The sequence below is a fragment of the Macrobrachium nipponense genome, chromosome 3, assembly GCF_015104395.2.
Source record: "Macrobrachium nipponense isolate FS-2020 chromosome 3, ASM1510439v2, whole genome shotgun sequence".
Classification (NCBI taxonomy): domain Eukaryota; kingdom Metazoa; phylum Arthropoda; class Malacostraca; order Decapoda; family Palaemonidae; genus Macrobrachium; species Macrobrachium nipponense.
Window position 1 is genome coordinate 99,296,938 of NC_087202.1, and position 16,480 is coordinate 99,313,417.

Genomic DNA, 16,480 nt, shown 5'->3' on the forward strand with positions numbered 1-16,480 from the left:
GTCGTTTTACTCCTGGTAGCTTTGTTCTTTGTCGTTTCACTGCTGGTCGTTTTGTTCTTTGTCGTTTTACTCCTGGTTGTTTTAATCATTGTTGTTTTACTCCTGGTCGTTTTGTTCTTTGTCGTTTCACTGCTGGTCATTTTGTTCTTTGTTGTTTCACTGACGGTCGTTTTGTTCTTTGTCGTTTCACTGCTGGTCATTTTGCTGTTTGTCGTTTCACTGCTGGTCGTTTTGTTCTATGTCGTTTTGGTCTTTGTCGTTTTACTCCTGGTCATTTTGTTCTTTGTCGTTTCACTGCTGGTTGTTTTGTTCTTTGTCATTTCACTCCTGGTCGTTTTGTTCTTTGTCGTTTTACCCCTGGTCATTTTACTCATGGTCGTTTTACTCTTTGTCTTTATACTCCTGGTCTTTTTATTTTTGTCGTTTTACTCCAGGTTGTTTTACTCTTTGTCGTTTTACTCCTGATCGTTTTGTTCTTTGTCGTTTTACTCCTGGTCGTTTTATTCTTTGTTGTTTTACTTCTGGTAGTTTTATTCTTTGTCGTTTTACTCCTGGTCATTTTAGTTTTTGTCGTTTACTCCTAGTCGTTTTACTCTTTGTTGTTTTACACCTGGTCGTTTTACTCTTTGTCTTTTTACTCCTGGTCGTTGTATTTCTTTGTCGTTTTACTCCTGGTCATTTTACTCTTTGTCGTTTTACTACTGGTCATTTTATTCTTTGTCGTTTTACTCCTGGTCGTCTTATTCTTTGTCGTTTTACTCCTGGTTGTTTTATTATTTGTCGTTTTACTCTTGATCGGTTTATTCTTTGTCATTTTACTCCTGGTCGTTTTATTCTTTGTTGTTTCACTCCTTGTCGTGTTGTTCTTTGTCGCGACACTCCTGGTTGTTTTGTTCTTTGTCGTTTCACTGCTGGTCATTTTGTTCTTTGTCGTTTCACTGCTGGTCGTTTTGTTCTTTGTCGTTTTACTTCTGGTCGTTTGGTTCTTTGGCGTTCACTGATGGTCATTTTGTTCTTTGTCGTTTCACTGCTGGTCGTTTTGTTCTTTGTCGTTTTACTTCTGGTCGTTTGGTTCTTTGGCGTTTCACTGCTGGTCGTTTTGTGTTTTGTCGTTTTACTTCTAGTCGTTTTGGTCTTTGTTGTTTTACTCCTGATCGGTTTGCTCTTTGTCGTTTCACTGCTGGTAGTTTTGTGCTTTGTCGTTTTACTTCTGGTCGTTTTGGTCTTTGTCGTTTCACTCCTGGTCGTTTTGTTCTTTGTCGTTTTACTCCTGGTCATTTTGTTCTTTAACGTTTCACTGCTGGTCGTTTTGTTCTTTGTCGTTTCACTGCTGGTCGTTTTGTTCTTTGTCGTTTCACTTTCCTGGTTTTTTGGTCTTTGTCGGTTTCACTCACTGGTCATTGGTTCTTTGTCGTTTCACCCTGCCTGGTCGGTTTTTGGTTCTTTGTCCGTTTCAACTGCTGTCCGTTTTGTTCTTTGTTAGGTTTCACTTCCTGATTTTGGTTCTTTGTCATTTCACTTTCCTAGTCTTTTTGGTTCTTTGTCGGTTTCACCTCCTGATTTTGGTTTCTTTGTCGTTTCCACTCCTGGTTTTTGGTTTCTTTGTCGGTTTCACTGCTTTTGGTTCGTTTTGTTCTTTGTTTCATTCAATCCTTATTTTTGGTTCTTTGTCATTTCACTTTCCTAGTCGTTTGTTCCTTTGGGTCGTTTCACTCCTGATTTTTGGGTTCCTTTGTCCGTTTCACTCCTGGTTTTTTTTGGTTCTTTGTTCGTTTTCACTGCTTGGTCGTTTTTGACTTTAATCCAGTGTAATACTTTGATTTTTTTGGTTCTTTGTCGTTTTCACTCCTGGTTTTTGGTTCTTTGGTTTTTCGGTTTTCACTTGCTGGTTTTTCCTTTTGTTCTTTGTTATTTCCTGCCTAGGTCCCGTTTTTGTTCTTTGTCGTTTCACTCCTGAATTTTGGGGGGGGGGGGGTAGGTGTGCGTTTCACTCCTGGTTTTTCGGTTGGTTCTTTGTCCGTTTCACTGCTGGTTGTTTTTGGTTTCTTTGTTCGTTTCACTCCTGGATTTTGGTTCTTTGCATCATTCACTTCCTGATTATTGGTTCTTTGCCGTTTCACTCCCTGGTTTTTGGTTCTTTGTTGTTTTTCACTCCTGGGTTTTTGGGTTCTTTGGCGTTTTCAACTGCTGGTTTTTTGGTTCTTTTTTGAGGGGTCGGGTTTCACTTGCTGGTTTTTGGTTCCTTTGTTTTTCACTGCCTGGTTTTTGGTTCTTTGTTCGTTTCAACTCCTGGTTTTTGGTTCTTTGTTGTTTTCACTCCTGTTTTTTGGTTCCTTTGTTTTTCGGTTTCACTTGCTGGTTTTTGGTTCTTTGTCTTTCACTGCTGGTTTTTGGTTCTTTGTCCGTTTCCAACCTGTTTTTTGGTTCTTTGGTTTTTTGGTTTCACTTCCTGTTTTTGGTTCTTTTGTCCGTTTCACTTGCCTGGTTTTTGGTTCTTTGTTTTTCGTTTAACTCCTGGTTTTTGGTTCCTTGGTTTTTCGGTTTCACGCCTGGTTTTTGGTTCTTTGTCGTTTTCACCTCCTTGGTTTTTTGGTTCTTTGTTCGTTTCACCTCCTGGTTTTTGGTTCTTTGTCGTTTCACTCCTGGTTGTTTGGTTCTTTGTCGTTTCACTCCTGGTTGTTTGGTTCTTTGCTGTTTCACTTCTGGTCGTTTTGTTCTTTGTCGTTTCATTGTCTTTTTGGTTTCGTTTTGTTTTTTCTTTGTCGTTTCATTCCCGATGTTTAGTTTTTCGGTTCTTTGTCATTTCACTCCTGGTCGTTTGGTTCTTTGTCGTTTCACTCCTGATTTTTGGTTCTTTGTCGTTTCACTCCTGGTTTTTTGTTCTTTGTCGTTTCACTCCTGATTTTTGGTTCTTTGTCGTTTCACTCCTGGTTTTTGGTTCTTTGTCGTTTCACTCCTGGTCGACTTGTTCTTTGTCGTTTCACTCCTGGTTTTTTGTTCTTTGTCGTTTCACTGCTGGTCATTTTGTTCTTTGTCGTTTCACTCCTGATTTTTGGTTCTTTGTCATTTCACTCCTGGTCGTTTGGTTCTTTGTCGTTTCACTCCTGGTTTTTGGTTCTTTGCTGTTTAACTCCTGGTTTTTGGTTCTTTGTTGTTTCACTCCTGGTTTTTGGTTCTTTGTCGTTTCACTGCTGGTCGTTTTGTTCTTTGTCGTTTCACTCCTGATTTTTGGTTCTTTGTCGTTTCACTCCTGGTTTTTGGTTCTTTGTCGATTCACTGCTGGTCGTTTTGTTCTTTGTCGTTTCAATCCTGATTTTTGGTTCTTTGTCGTTTCACTGCTGGTCGTTTAGTTCTTTGTCGTTTCACTCCTGATTTTTGGTTTTTTGTTGTTTCACTCCTGGTTTTTGGTTCTTTGTCGTTTCACTGCTGGTCGTTTTGTTCTTTGTCGTTTCACTCCTGGTTTTTGGTTCTTTGTCGTTTCACTCCTGGTTTTTGGTTCTTTGTCGTTTCACTCCTGGTTTTTGGTTCTTTGTCGTTTCACTGCTGGTCGTTTTTGTTCTTTGTCGTTTCACTCCTGGTTTTTGGTTCTTTGTCGTTTCACTGCTGGTCGTTTGGTTCTTTGTCGTTTCACTCCTGATTTTTGGTTTTTTGTTGTTTCACTGCTGGTCGTTTGGTTCTTTGTCGTTTCACTGCTGGTCGTTTGGTTCTTTGTCGTTTCACTCCTGGTTTTTGGTTCTTTGTCGTTTCACTCCTGGTCGTTTGGTTCTTTGTCGTTTCACTGCTGGTCGTTTTGTTCTTTGTCGTTTCACTGCTGGTCATTTTGTACTTTGTCGTTTCACTCCTGATTTTTTGTTCTTTGTCATTTCACTCCTGGTTGTTTGGTTCTTTGTCGTTTCACTCCTGATTTTTGGTTCTTTGTCGTTTCACTCCTGGTTGTTTAGTTCTTTGTCGTTTCACTCCTGATTTTTGGTTCTTTGTCGTTTCACTCTTGGTTTTTGGTTCTTTGTCGATTCACTGCTGGTCGTTTTGTTCTTTGTCGTTTCACTGCTGGTCGTTTTGTTCTTTGTCGTGTTTCAATCCTGATTTTGGTTGGCTTTGTAGTTTCACCTCCTGGTCCGTTTGGTTTCTTTTCGTTTCCACTTCCTTGATTTTGGTTTCCTTTGTCCGTTTCACTCCTTTTGGGCGGGGGGGAGGGGTCCTTTGGTCGTTTCACTCCTGATTTTTGGTTCTTTGTTTCGTTCACTTCCTGATTTTTTGTTCTTTGTTTCATTCACTCCGGTTTTGGTTCTTTATTTTTCGGTTCACTTCGATTTTTGGTTCTTTGTCGTTTCACTCCTGGTTTTTGGTTCTTTGTCATTTCACTCCTGGTTTTTGGTTCTTTGTCGTTTCACTCCTGGTTTTTGGTTCTTTGTCATTTCACTCCTGGTTTTTGGTTCTTTGTCGTTTCACTCCTGGTTTTTCGGTTTCTTTCTTTCGTTTCACTCCTGGTTTTTTGGTTCTTCTTTGTCATTTCACTTCCTGATTTTTTGGGTTCTTTGTCGGTTTCACTCCCTGATTTTGGTTCTTTGTTCATTTCACTTCCTGATTATTGGTTCTTTGCCGTTTTCACTCCGATTTTGCGGTTCTTTGTTGTCATTTCCTGGGTTATTTTAGGTTCTTTGTCGTTTCACTCCTGGATTTTTTGGTTCTTTGTTTCGTTTCACTCGTTGGTTTTGGTTTCCTTTGTAGATTCACCGCCTGGTTCGTTTTTGGTTTCTTTTGTCGGTTCAATACTGAATTTCGGGTCTTAGTTTCGTTTCACTGCTGGTCGTTTGACTTGTTTCCATTCCACTTGATTTGGTTCTTTGTCGTGGTTCACTCTGATTTTTGGTTCTGGTCGTTCACTCCTGGGTTTGGTTTCTTTGTCGGTTTCCACTGCTCGACCGTTTTGTTTTGGTCACTTCACTTTTCCTGATTTTTGGTCTTCCTTGTCATTTTCACTCCTGGTTTCGGTTCTTTGGTCATTTCATTCCTGGTTTTGGGTTCTTTGTCGTTTCACTTCCTGGTTTTGGTGCTTTGTTTCGTTAACTCCTGGATTTGGTTCTTTGTTGTTTCACTTGATGGTCGTTTGGTTTTTCTTTCGTCGTTTGCATGGCTGGTCCCGGTATTTTTGGTTCTTTGGCAGTTTCAATGCTGGTGTTTTGTTCCTTGGTCGTTTCACTCCTTTGGATTTTTGGTTCTTTGTCGTTTCACTCCTGATCGTTTTTGGTTCTTTCTGCGTTTCACTCCTGGATTTTTTGTTCTTTGTCGGTTTCACTCCTGATCGTTTTTGGTTCTTTTGTCATTTCAACTGCCTGGTTCGTTTTTGGTTTTCTTTGTAGTTTCACTCCTGATTTTTGGTTCCTTGTCGTTTCATCCTGGTTTTTGGTTTCTTGTCCGTTCACTCCTGGATTTTTTGTTATTTGTCGTTTCACTCCTGGTTGTTTGTCTTTGTGGTTTCACTTCCTGATTTGGTCTTTCTCGTTTTCACTCCTTGATTTTTGGTTCCTTTGCGTTCACTTTCCTGATTTTGGTTTGGTTTACTCTCCTGGTTTTTTGGGTCTTTGTGGGTTTCATTCCTTTGATGCGGTTTCTTTACGTTTCACCTGGCTTTTTGGTTCGTTTTGTCTTTGTCGTTTCAACTCCTGGTTTTTGGTTCTTTGTAGGTTTCAACTGTGGTCGTTTTGTTATTGTTTTCGGTTTCACTTCCTGGTTTTGGTTCTTTCGTTTCACTGCGGTCGTTTTGTTCTTTGTCGTTTCACTCCTGATTTTGTTCTTTGTCTTTTCACTCCTGATCGTTTGTTTTTGTCGTTGCACACTGCTGGTCGTTTTTTTCTTTGTCCATTTCCTGCTGGTCGTTTTGTTCTTTGTTATTTCACTCCTGATTTTTGGTTTCTTTGTCGTTCACTCCTGGTTTTGGTCTTTGCCGTTTCACTCGTTGTTTGGTTCTTGTGTTTTTCACTCCTGGTTTTTGGTTCTTTTCGTTTCACTGCGGCGTTTTGTTCTTTGTCGTTTCAACTCCTGATTTTTGGTTCTTTGTCCGTTTCACTCCTGGTTTTTTTGGTTCTTTGTCGTTGTCATGAGGTCGTTTTGGTTTCTTTGTCCGTTTCACTGCCTGGTCGTTTTTTGGTTCTTTGTCTTTCACTGCTGGTCGTTTTGGTTCTTTGTCGTTTCACTGCTGGTTTTGTTTCTTTGTCTTTGTCACTCGTTTTGTTCGTTTGTCTTGTCGTTTTCAACAACACGTTCACGCCTGGTCGTTTTTTTTTTATGTATTTCATATTGACAATATTGTTCAATCAGTTATCTTTGTTTATTGGTGTTTTAAGTATGTTGTTAGTGCCGTTATTATTGTTACTATTCATAATTGTGAGTTCAGTTGTTTTATAAAAAACTGGTTGGCATAGTCAGTGTTTTTCTCTTCTGTAAGTAATTGGGTCATTGGGCAATTACTTTTTTTTTTTTGTTTTTTTCTTTTGACTTGTTGGGGTGTTAAGCGGTTGGGTAATCTGGACGAATGCTGTTTCTGTTTGTAATGGCCTTATTGTACATACATATATAATTCTTTTTCCACTTTGCTTTTGTGAGAGCTTTCTTGCTCAATAGTTTTTACGTTTTGTATTACTTTGTGCCCCGAAGATGTGGTAAATACACGAAAGTACTTGGCACTCTGTCTTTTCATTTTTAAAAATTTTCCCTGTGGCTTTTGCTGATATTATTTATATTAATATATATATATATATTCTATATATATATATATATATATATAGTATAATATATATACATATAATATATATATATATATATATATATATATTCTGAACTGCTTGCTCACTCCTAGAAAATGTAGTTTAACACAGAAAAAACTTGCCTTGAATGGAGGAACAAGCGATCACAACAAAGAAAAAAAAACAACTAGGGCAGAAGGCCGATATTACTGAGGAAGGAGGAATTTAGATAAAAGCTGGACTTCAGTTTTAAATGCACTATATTTACATTAATTTACAGAGGTCCAGGAGACAAATAAGGTGGTCGATTAGTCGATCCACCAGAAACGTGGCTGGGGGCAACCAGACACGGCGTTCAGAAATTTGCGCAAACAGGTTATGGAAAATGCAAGGCTTGCTCCAAGGTTTTCCAATTTCTACCACAATCAGGCATAGTGTTTGCCTGCAAAGAGATGGACACTGGCATAAGGTGAGGGAGGGCGGGGGACACTAGGGCGAACGTTACACACTACATTCTTTCAATCAAAAGTTTACAGGCCACTCAGGGGGGAATGAAAATGACTGGGAATTTACACAAAGAGAACTATTTCATTACTTGAATTTACTAGGGGATGTTTACAAGTATCACAGCATTGAACCAAGATGGGGGGAATGAGAAGCTAAACAAAGGGGGGGGGGGGAGTCACCTTGGAAAAATGGAAATTAAATACAGACAAAGGCAAAACAATTCCCTGGCTAAACCGGAATTTACTCTCACAGTACCTGGAAATCCTGGACTTGAACGTCTTCTTCTGCTTGATGTTTCTGTGCACTAGGGACATATAAAAATACTTGGGACTTCCCAAGAAGAGACAGGGGAGCAGAAGGGGGGAGAAGCAGTGTCTGCAGGGCGAGGTAGGGAGCATCTGAGCGCTCCGAGTTCGAAGGTAGTTCTGAGGTCGAGCCACTGGTTCCTGTCCCTTTTAAAATTTTCTCCTGGTACGATCCGCCCTCGTCCCTGTGGGGGTTAGATTCCAATGGGAGAAGAGATAGCTTTTCTAGAGAATGGAGGCTTTCAGTTCAAAGGGGCAACTTGCATATAGACTAGGGTGACTGAAACTGGTGAAAGAGACCTTACTCTCCTTGATTCTGGCTTAAAATCTTGAGTAATATATATATATGTATATGTATATATTTATTTTATATACATATACATATATATACACACATATTTGTATATATACATACACACATATATATTATTTATACATATATTTTATATATATATATTGCTACTTTCAAAATTCATATTTCCCCTCTTTGAAATGTCATGTAGATTGTGTAACATTTTTTCAGATTCCTAGATAGCTTAGAATAGGATGTTTTAAAATGTGTGTTCAGATTTCGCATTACATAATGTAAAAGAATATGTATATATTAACGTAGAACGTAAAAAGAGAGAGATTCTCTTTGTCCGTTCGAAGCTATGAATGTTTAACTTTTATGTCAACACTGTAAGATTAGAGGGTCTGCGAGATCCGTTTGCTTTCCTAAATCTGTCAACGCGTTTGAGAGCGTGCTCAAATCTTCATTTGTGTTTTGGAGAATCTGTCATCGTATGAGATAAGACTTCTCCTTCGTGTCGATCGAGTAGAGTACGTCTTTTTTTTTAACAGACTGGACTTGTACGCGTATGTCTTTGCCGAGTCCCACGTGGAGATTGCACATTTCTTTATGAAGATTGCGTCAGATTTCGAACTTTCTGGAAGCATTTGTGCCAAGAACGTTTTTGGCTCATCATCTGCCCTGTCCAGTTTTCGCATGGGAAGAAGATTTCATTACATCCTAGAACCTCGAGGCATTAACATCTCACTCTCGCTCTCTCTCTCTCTCTCACTCGACATCATTGAGATTATATTAACGTAACGTAAATTGGTCACTCGTAACTTAGAATTTCATATTTGATATTTCTTAGAGTTTATTTAGTGTTATTTAGTTTCTTTTGTGGAATCTGAACAAACATTATTTCGTAACGGCGCCTGGTTTTTGTGAAAGTGTGATATACAAGCTGCAGCAAGAGAGAAAGAAGTTGGTATACCAAAAAGGTAAAGTGTTATATTTTTATTAGTTGCAACTAATAACGGTTAGGTAATAACTAATAACGGTTAGGTAATAACTAATAACTAATAATTGTTAGGAACAGTGGTTAACTAATAGCTAATAACGGTTTGGTTAACTAATAACTGATAACAAGTGGTTATGAAGGTTCGGTAAAAACTGTTGGTTACAGTGTTTTGAGTGAAAAGATTTACACTTTTACACATTGAATATTTTTGTGTTTTGTGTTTGTTCAATTGTTTGTGCACTTGTTCATTTTCTTATTGAAGTGTGTCTTTTTATTTTATGTTTTCATTTGCATTCACAATTTAATTGACTTAGTTATTTTCATTGCTTAATCATTGCACATTTAATTAAATTTAACACTTGTGAATTAATTTGCATTTACTTAGAATTCTTTTCAAGTTTTGTTGTTGTTTAGCACTTCTGAATTAATTTCAAATTTTCAATTATTGTCTAACACTTTTGAATTTCAATTGAATTAATTTTCTTAAATTTTGTGATAAATTAATTTTGATTTAATTTTACTTAATTTAATTCAAGAATTAATTAAACTTTACTTTGTTTTCAAGTAACAGTAATTTTCCCTGATATTGTGAATTTCACTTATAAATTTTGAATTTGATAATAAATTTTTGTATTTAAAATTTTTATAAGTGTTTTAATTTTTAGACCAGTATATTTGCATTTGATTATATTGATGATAGGTAGAAATATAGAGTGGTAATTGATCTGCTTTCCTTCAATTTACTTGAAGTGACTTAGAACCAGGGAAGTACTTAGACTTCTGAAATCAGGGAAATACTTAGACTTTTAAAGTTGTCGATGGAGTGATGCCCTTTGATTAATTTAATTACTTACAAGATTACCTCACACCTGTTTTGATGTACTTAGTCTGATTTTCTGCAATAACGGTAAGTTGTTAAGGGATCACTGTTGCCTTTAGAGTATTCAGTCGTTTAATACGTGTTATGAGGGTTCAGGTGTCTGGCTTTTGTGAGGTAACATTAAATGAATGGTAAGTGTGGTAATCAGATACTTGGCACTTCGTAACAATATATATATATATATATATATATATATATATATATATATATATATATATAGATATATATATATATATATATATATATATATAGATATATATATATCTATATATATATAGTAATATATATATATATATGATATATATAAATATGTGTAGTATATATATACATATATATGTATGTTATATATATATATATATATATATATATATATATATATATATATATATATATATATATGAGTCTGACCACAACACCGTGATTCATATGTATGCATTAAGCTACAAATGTCCTTTAATATCTATTTCGCTCTGCCTCAGAATTAATATATTTTCGTGTATGTTAACAGAAAGAGAATTTTTAGTTGGTAATAATTTCGTCGAACCCAGAAATCAGGACGTCAAGTGAAGCCCTTTTAACCACACAGCTACCACGAGAGGATATGAGATAATGTCGCCTCTCACCTACAAATCCCTGTCGCGCTCAGGTATTTGTTGTTTTGGCGTCGGTATCAACCCTGCTTGACCTTGACAACTCCAAAACAACAAATCCCTGGGAGTGACAGGGATTTGTAGGTGAGAGGCGGCTTTAACTCATATCCTCTCGTGGTAGCTGTGTGGTTAAAGGAGCTTCACTGTGGTACGTCTTGATTTCTGTGTTCCAAGGTTCGTGCCTGGGAGCCGACGAAATTATTATCAACTAAAAATTCCCCATCAGTTAACATACAAAAATATATATATTCTGAGGTAGAGTGAATTAGATATTAAAGGACATTTGTAGCTTAATGCATACATATGAATCTCTCTCTCTCTCTCTCTCTCTCTCTCTCTCTCTCTCTCTCTCTCTCTCTGTGTCTTTGTCCATATATTTCATTCAATATTGTATTTCTCTGCTTGATCACCATAATTTCCCCCCTCCGCCCATTTAAACCATTCTACTTATGTACTGGTTATTTGAACGAAGGCCACCTTTCAGGGCAAGAAGGGCATGATCAATCATAGCCAGGTTTGGCGAGGCGACGCTGGTTTTGTTGCTGGCTGTACGTACTACTGAATTTAAAGGTTATATTTCTGTTCAGTTATTTTGTTTCCACTTATAACTGAGAATAAATGAAAGTTTAATGTCCTTTTTACTTGATCCTTGTTGTTAGATGAGTAGTGCTGATTATGAGTATTAATTACGAAGACCACTTCAGTTAAGTATTATAATGTTTGCAACTTATGCGTCAGTGGAAAATCTTACACGCGTCCAGAGTAAGCAGGAGGTCGGATCACATCTTGTTGATAAAGGGGCTACTGACTTTGGAACCAAATTACCATACCTGCCATCGATTCTGAATCCGCGCTTTCGTAATACGCCCACCTGCCAGAAACACAATAACGTGAACTGGCAATAGCTTGGTCAAGAAAGAGGACATGTAATAGGAAAAGTCTAAAGACAGGATAGTATGTAGATCTTAGTAACAGGCAGCTGAGCAGTTTTGGACGCGGTAAGCACTGATACAAAGAAAGTTACCGAACTTTCGTGCGGTTTTGAATGTATGAAAATGAACACAAACGGTTTACTAGGCTAATAAGCACTGAAATTAATTACATCTTGGCGTTCTTATTTTGTTATGGATTTTCGTATGTTGAAGCCAAACAGATTTCTTGCCGTTTTACTTTTTATTATAATGAAAATTATCGGTACTTCTCAACGTATGTCCTTATCCCCAAGATCTGAAAAATATCTTTAGATCTCTTTCCTATTGGTCTACTAAAAATTCCACATGAAGTGGTAATGTTGAGAATCCAATGTTTTGTTTAATTTTCTAATACTATAGGGTCTAATAATTTAAAAACTGCCGGGTGACACTCTGTCACCTTTGGGGAAAATTATCTATGCACTAAGTAAGTTTGAGGTATTTACGCGACAAAAAATCTGTAAAAGTTTATACTTCTGCGTAACATTTTTATTGATCTCTTCTTTCGAGCAGGTAAATAGTTTTATTAATTGTTATTTGGAAAAATACATGGCCATAATTGAGAAAAAAAATTACTAATATTTAGAAAAAAGCCTTGTGAAAAATCAATTAAAGATGTATAAATAGTTATCATTATTACATCGCACAAACTGTGATAGATCATTACTGTATTTAGCTAGCTATAATTTAAAAAGTTTCTAAGAATAGCCTTTTCTTCATTTTTGTCGTATTCTTTTTCACTTCTATCTTTCATCAGTTTAGCGAATCGGTTCAAACACTCGACTGAACTTTTACATTGACAAAACAATGTACTACATCCTAGAGATGCCTTCACGCAACTGCAATTTGCCCTTTCACATGTATTCCCTTCAATAGCACAAGAACATTTAATAAGCTGGAAAAAATATTCTGGAGCATACGCCTTTGGGTGTGGTAACTGCCACTAGAAAGGTATGATTAGGGTCAAAATCCCACCCATAGTCAATCAGGTCCATAATGGGTGGATTGGCTTTATCAGCACATTTCCATCGGGTGACACCGGTTAACATGGTATCTTAATGCGGCTGCTGTTGGAGGCAGTGTCTTTAACTGGGGAGCTCCTATAACTTTATTGGAAGAATATTTTTTCTGTCATACCGCATCCCTAATGTCAAACATGGTGTCAGAGGCTTTAGACGGTATGCCGTAGCAGCGTGATATAAATGTAGTTGCTTATTGTATTACATCCGACACGTTTGTATTTAAGTATCACCAAGTCCAGCAATCTGATAACGTTGCCTAAAAACATTTACAACAGTTGCCTCTCCTATTCGATGTCATTGTGATGTTGTGTCACAACTAGATAAAGCATGTGCTGCTAAAATGTTCGAAACTATGGGGTGGTGTTTTTCAACACTAGCTTTGATGTTTATTTGACTACGTCCCCCAGAAATAGCTTCCATCATTACTGTACACTTTAGGTTATGCTTGGGGTAATGGTGTAATAAAAGTCCAAAAACATCTGTATCATCACATATTATGATTTTCAACTCCAGCCTTTATTAAATTAAGCGGCTGATGGATTATTATGACATTAGCTTCTTCTTGAGTGCTGTGAAGGTCCTCATGTGGTTCCTCTTGACCATTTTGAATAAGAGTGGGCACTGGAGAAGGAAGGCCCAGTGATCACTAGCTTAGTTTTTGTGACTTCTTTCGACAACGTTCTCTGTCAGTCTCTGAATGATATACTGAATGACCTTAAATTTGTTTTTGGTGACAGAGAGAGAGAGAGAGAGAGAGAGAGAGAGTCACACTTTGACTAGGGAGAGGGCTGATCATACTAAGTTTGTATTTTCTACTACTTGACGTGGCTCTTGACACTCTTGTATCCTTTTTGATACTATCTTTATTGTATCGATAAAAAAATAAGATATACATCACTCTTATCAATTCTTTTCAGTAACATTTCCTTTATTGGGCCAAGTTATTACCCACATTATTGAGATGGCTTTTGTAGCAGTCTTTATCTGGTATATTCTCTTTGCATTCATTTACAATGGTGGAAGCAATAGTTTTTACAGCTGTTTGAACATCATCATTCTCTTCTTCATCTTTTGACAGCTTTATGGGATGACTTACAGATGATTTATGAATAATAATACTAGCGCAATTATAAGCAGGCAGCACTATGTATATACTCGTTTTCTAAAATATCCATAACGGTGTTCATAAACTGACGACACTTAAGCTTTCCACCATGGGCAATATAAACATGATGAATGTTAACTGAATTTCATATCTGGGAATAGTCTTTCTTCATTCAGTTATGCAAGCATGTATTATCCATATCAGTCATATCTGAAGAAGAGCTCTCTGTTTTACAATATTTTGCTTTAACAAACGTTTGATAGCATTTTCGGTGTATCGTCCATCTCAGCATGAAGATGCTGTTGCTCCACTTGGTCAAGTTCTGCTTCAGAGACCCACTTATCATTACGCAATTTACAAACATTTAATATAGTTTCTTTAAAAGATTTCTATGTATCACCACGGTCTGGTGTGCGGCATACTGAAGCCTTGTCACACCTTTCAGGATGACGCGGATCAGGTGTAATTGGATAGTCATTTCCACAAAATATACAATGTTCTTTAAGTATGATTATTGCCATGTACCTTTTCTTTTCTTTCTCTTAGGGGCAGTTTGGGTAATGGGTGAGTGCTTCTGATGTTTCTTTAAGTATCGGGCGATATGCAAGGACATGTAAGTTGATATACAGTCTTTGTGAGATTCCACTGTTGTATCTGGATCCAAGCTGTGATACCTCTCTTTTTACTTGCTTTGATCATTCTATTTGTTGATGTATCCTTAATATCAGTTGAATTGCCTTTTCAAAAGGGATGATCTTTAAAAATACAATCGTTCATTCTGGAAAAGAATTGTATTTTTCTCTGAAATTTGTTGCTCATGAAAAATCGAATGGCGATAATTCATTAGCTGATATACTAAAGTTCTAAAAGAGAAAGGTGCAAAAATGCAGCCTATATCAGCGATATATTTAACAGTATGCTAATATTTAAACTAAAGAACAAACAGCTGATAATTCATAAAAGCCTGATAAACCAACCTTGATCTAAAGTTCTTAAAAGCAATCCTTATACTACAAGCGTCTTCATAAATTTCACCTTGTCTTAAAATCTGAAAAAGAACCATTATAATCTGTAGTTCTATGAATTACTGAATTCATAATTATAATTTCTAACGCATATCAAACACATTCCGAATGTTTATGAGGTATCTGGAAAACACATTTCATAAGAAAAAAATTACATGATATTAGAGTCAATCTAAAAATTATGTCAAAAACGATTATTTTATTATCGGTCGTTTAATTTAAAAAATATCCCCAATGGTGACAAGGTGTCACCCGGCATTTCCTGACTCTCCAGACCCTAATGGTATCGAAACAATGGAAAAACATTAGATTCTCACCATTACCATTTCAAGTGAAATTTTGCCCTTTTTTCAGTAGACTAGGTATATCTTCATATCAGCCATTTAAGACAGCTCCCCAACTTGAAGAAATACATCTAGGCCTGACAACTTGTCTATCGTATATTAAATTGTAAAAATTAATGAACCATACAGTAACCAGGATACTGCCTAGGTTAGCATATCAAATTATGGATAATGTCCTACAAGCTTTCAAAACCGTGAATATGAAAATATTCCGTCAACTCACGAATGAGTTTTAAAATAACATAAGTTATAAATGCTGTTGATTTAAAGCACATTTGCAAACGCGCACACTATATATATTATATATAGTTCTCTATTATTATGATATTGAGTAGTATTATATATAAATTATAGGATATATATATATATGTATAAACTGTTTGCAGCTTTTGATATTCCTGCTGCAGTTGCTATGGAAGAATGGTTAAAAACGCTTGAAATAGTAGCTTCACTAGATCATTTGATCTCAGCGATAATTTCTTTTCATTCCTTGTTATCCGCATTCATTATAATCGAACAGCTTTCCATGCGAAATTATGTCTGTAATTTATGTTAGTCTTGAGTAAAATTCTCGCGGGCGTGTTTTAGTGATGTTAGTATTAAGTAGTGGAGTTTTTCAGGTTCTCTTCAATCTGTTTACCCAAAGCATCCCTGAACGTTTAAAAAACATAAGTATTACTTTGTTCGCCTATTTCTTTGTCCCTTATATAATTTCATCAAACATTTCTCGACCAACCGAGAGCATGGATCGTAGATATAATCGGGATCCCTTGATCTAAAATAGATTTTACACTACAGAAATTTCGCCCAAATGCGAGCTGTCGAATCTCAAACGATGCAAAAATGAACGTTGTCTTACATGCCTTTCGTATTGCCTTTGCACATTATCACAGCACAGATACGTGAATTTGAATAAAATCTGCAGCTGGTGGGGTCAAGTCCATACTGGCGGTGTGGATTTACTCTCAATAGCCAGTCTGATTAATTATTGATAACTCTTCTAATGTTAATCTGCACAGTTGCATTGTATTTAGTTAGGTACAACCACTCAGAATCATTGTCCACGTCAGCTCCGTTATTGATCCTTTCGATCCCCTTCTCTAATGTTTTACAACATAACTCATTCGCTTCAAACTTAAGAAAACCTGATGGAATTTATGCATACGTATAACGGCAGTGTTACAGTCCCGTGTTCTTTGATTCGCTGCACATTCGCTCAGCAAGGAACATCCAATGTCTCTCTGGCTGGGAATTAATTTTCAGTTCTATGCAGCCAAAGCTATGACAGTAGAAACACGCGGTGTCGCGATATCTCTCTCTCATAATTTGTCACCAACTCCAACTTTATCTTATCACGATTCTTATGAATGAAGTCTCTAATTACTAGATTACATTTCATCGTGATGCTTCCAGCGGTCAGTTCATCAAAAATAGGTACTTGACCTCTTGTCCTCAATAATGTCAGCATTCTTCACTTACTACTTATATCTTTCAGTCTGGTCTCTTATAGGATCTTCCTATACTTCTTCACTCAGTACATTACATACCACAATTTTAAAAGAAATTCTTATGTTTTTCATACTTAAATTGTCCATATCATCAATCTTATTAACATCATCTCCCCGCTACCAGCCAG

At 36.7% G+C, this 16,480-nt stretch overlaps 1 pseudogene; it reads right to left on the bottom strand.

Annotated features, from left to right (window-relative positions):
- Window positions 1–1,515: 1,515 nt before the first annotated feature.
- On the bottom strand, window positions 1,516–12,490 carry LOC135222463 (uncharacterized; annotated as a pseudogene).
- Between the last annotated feature and the right edge of the window lie 3,990 nt (window positions 12,491–16,480).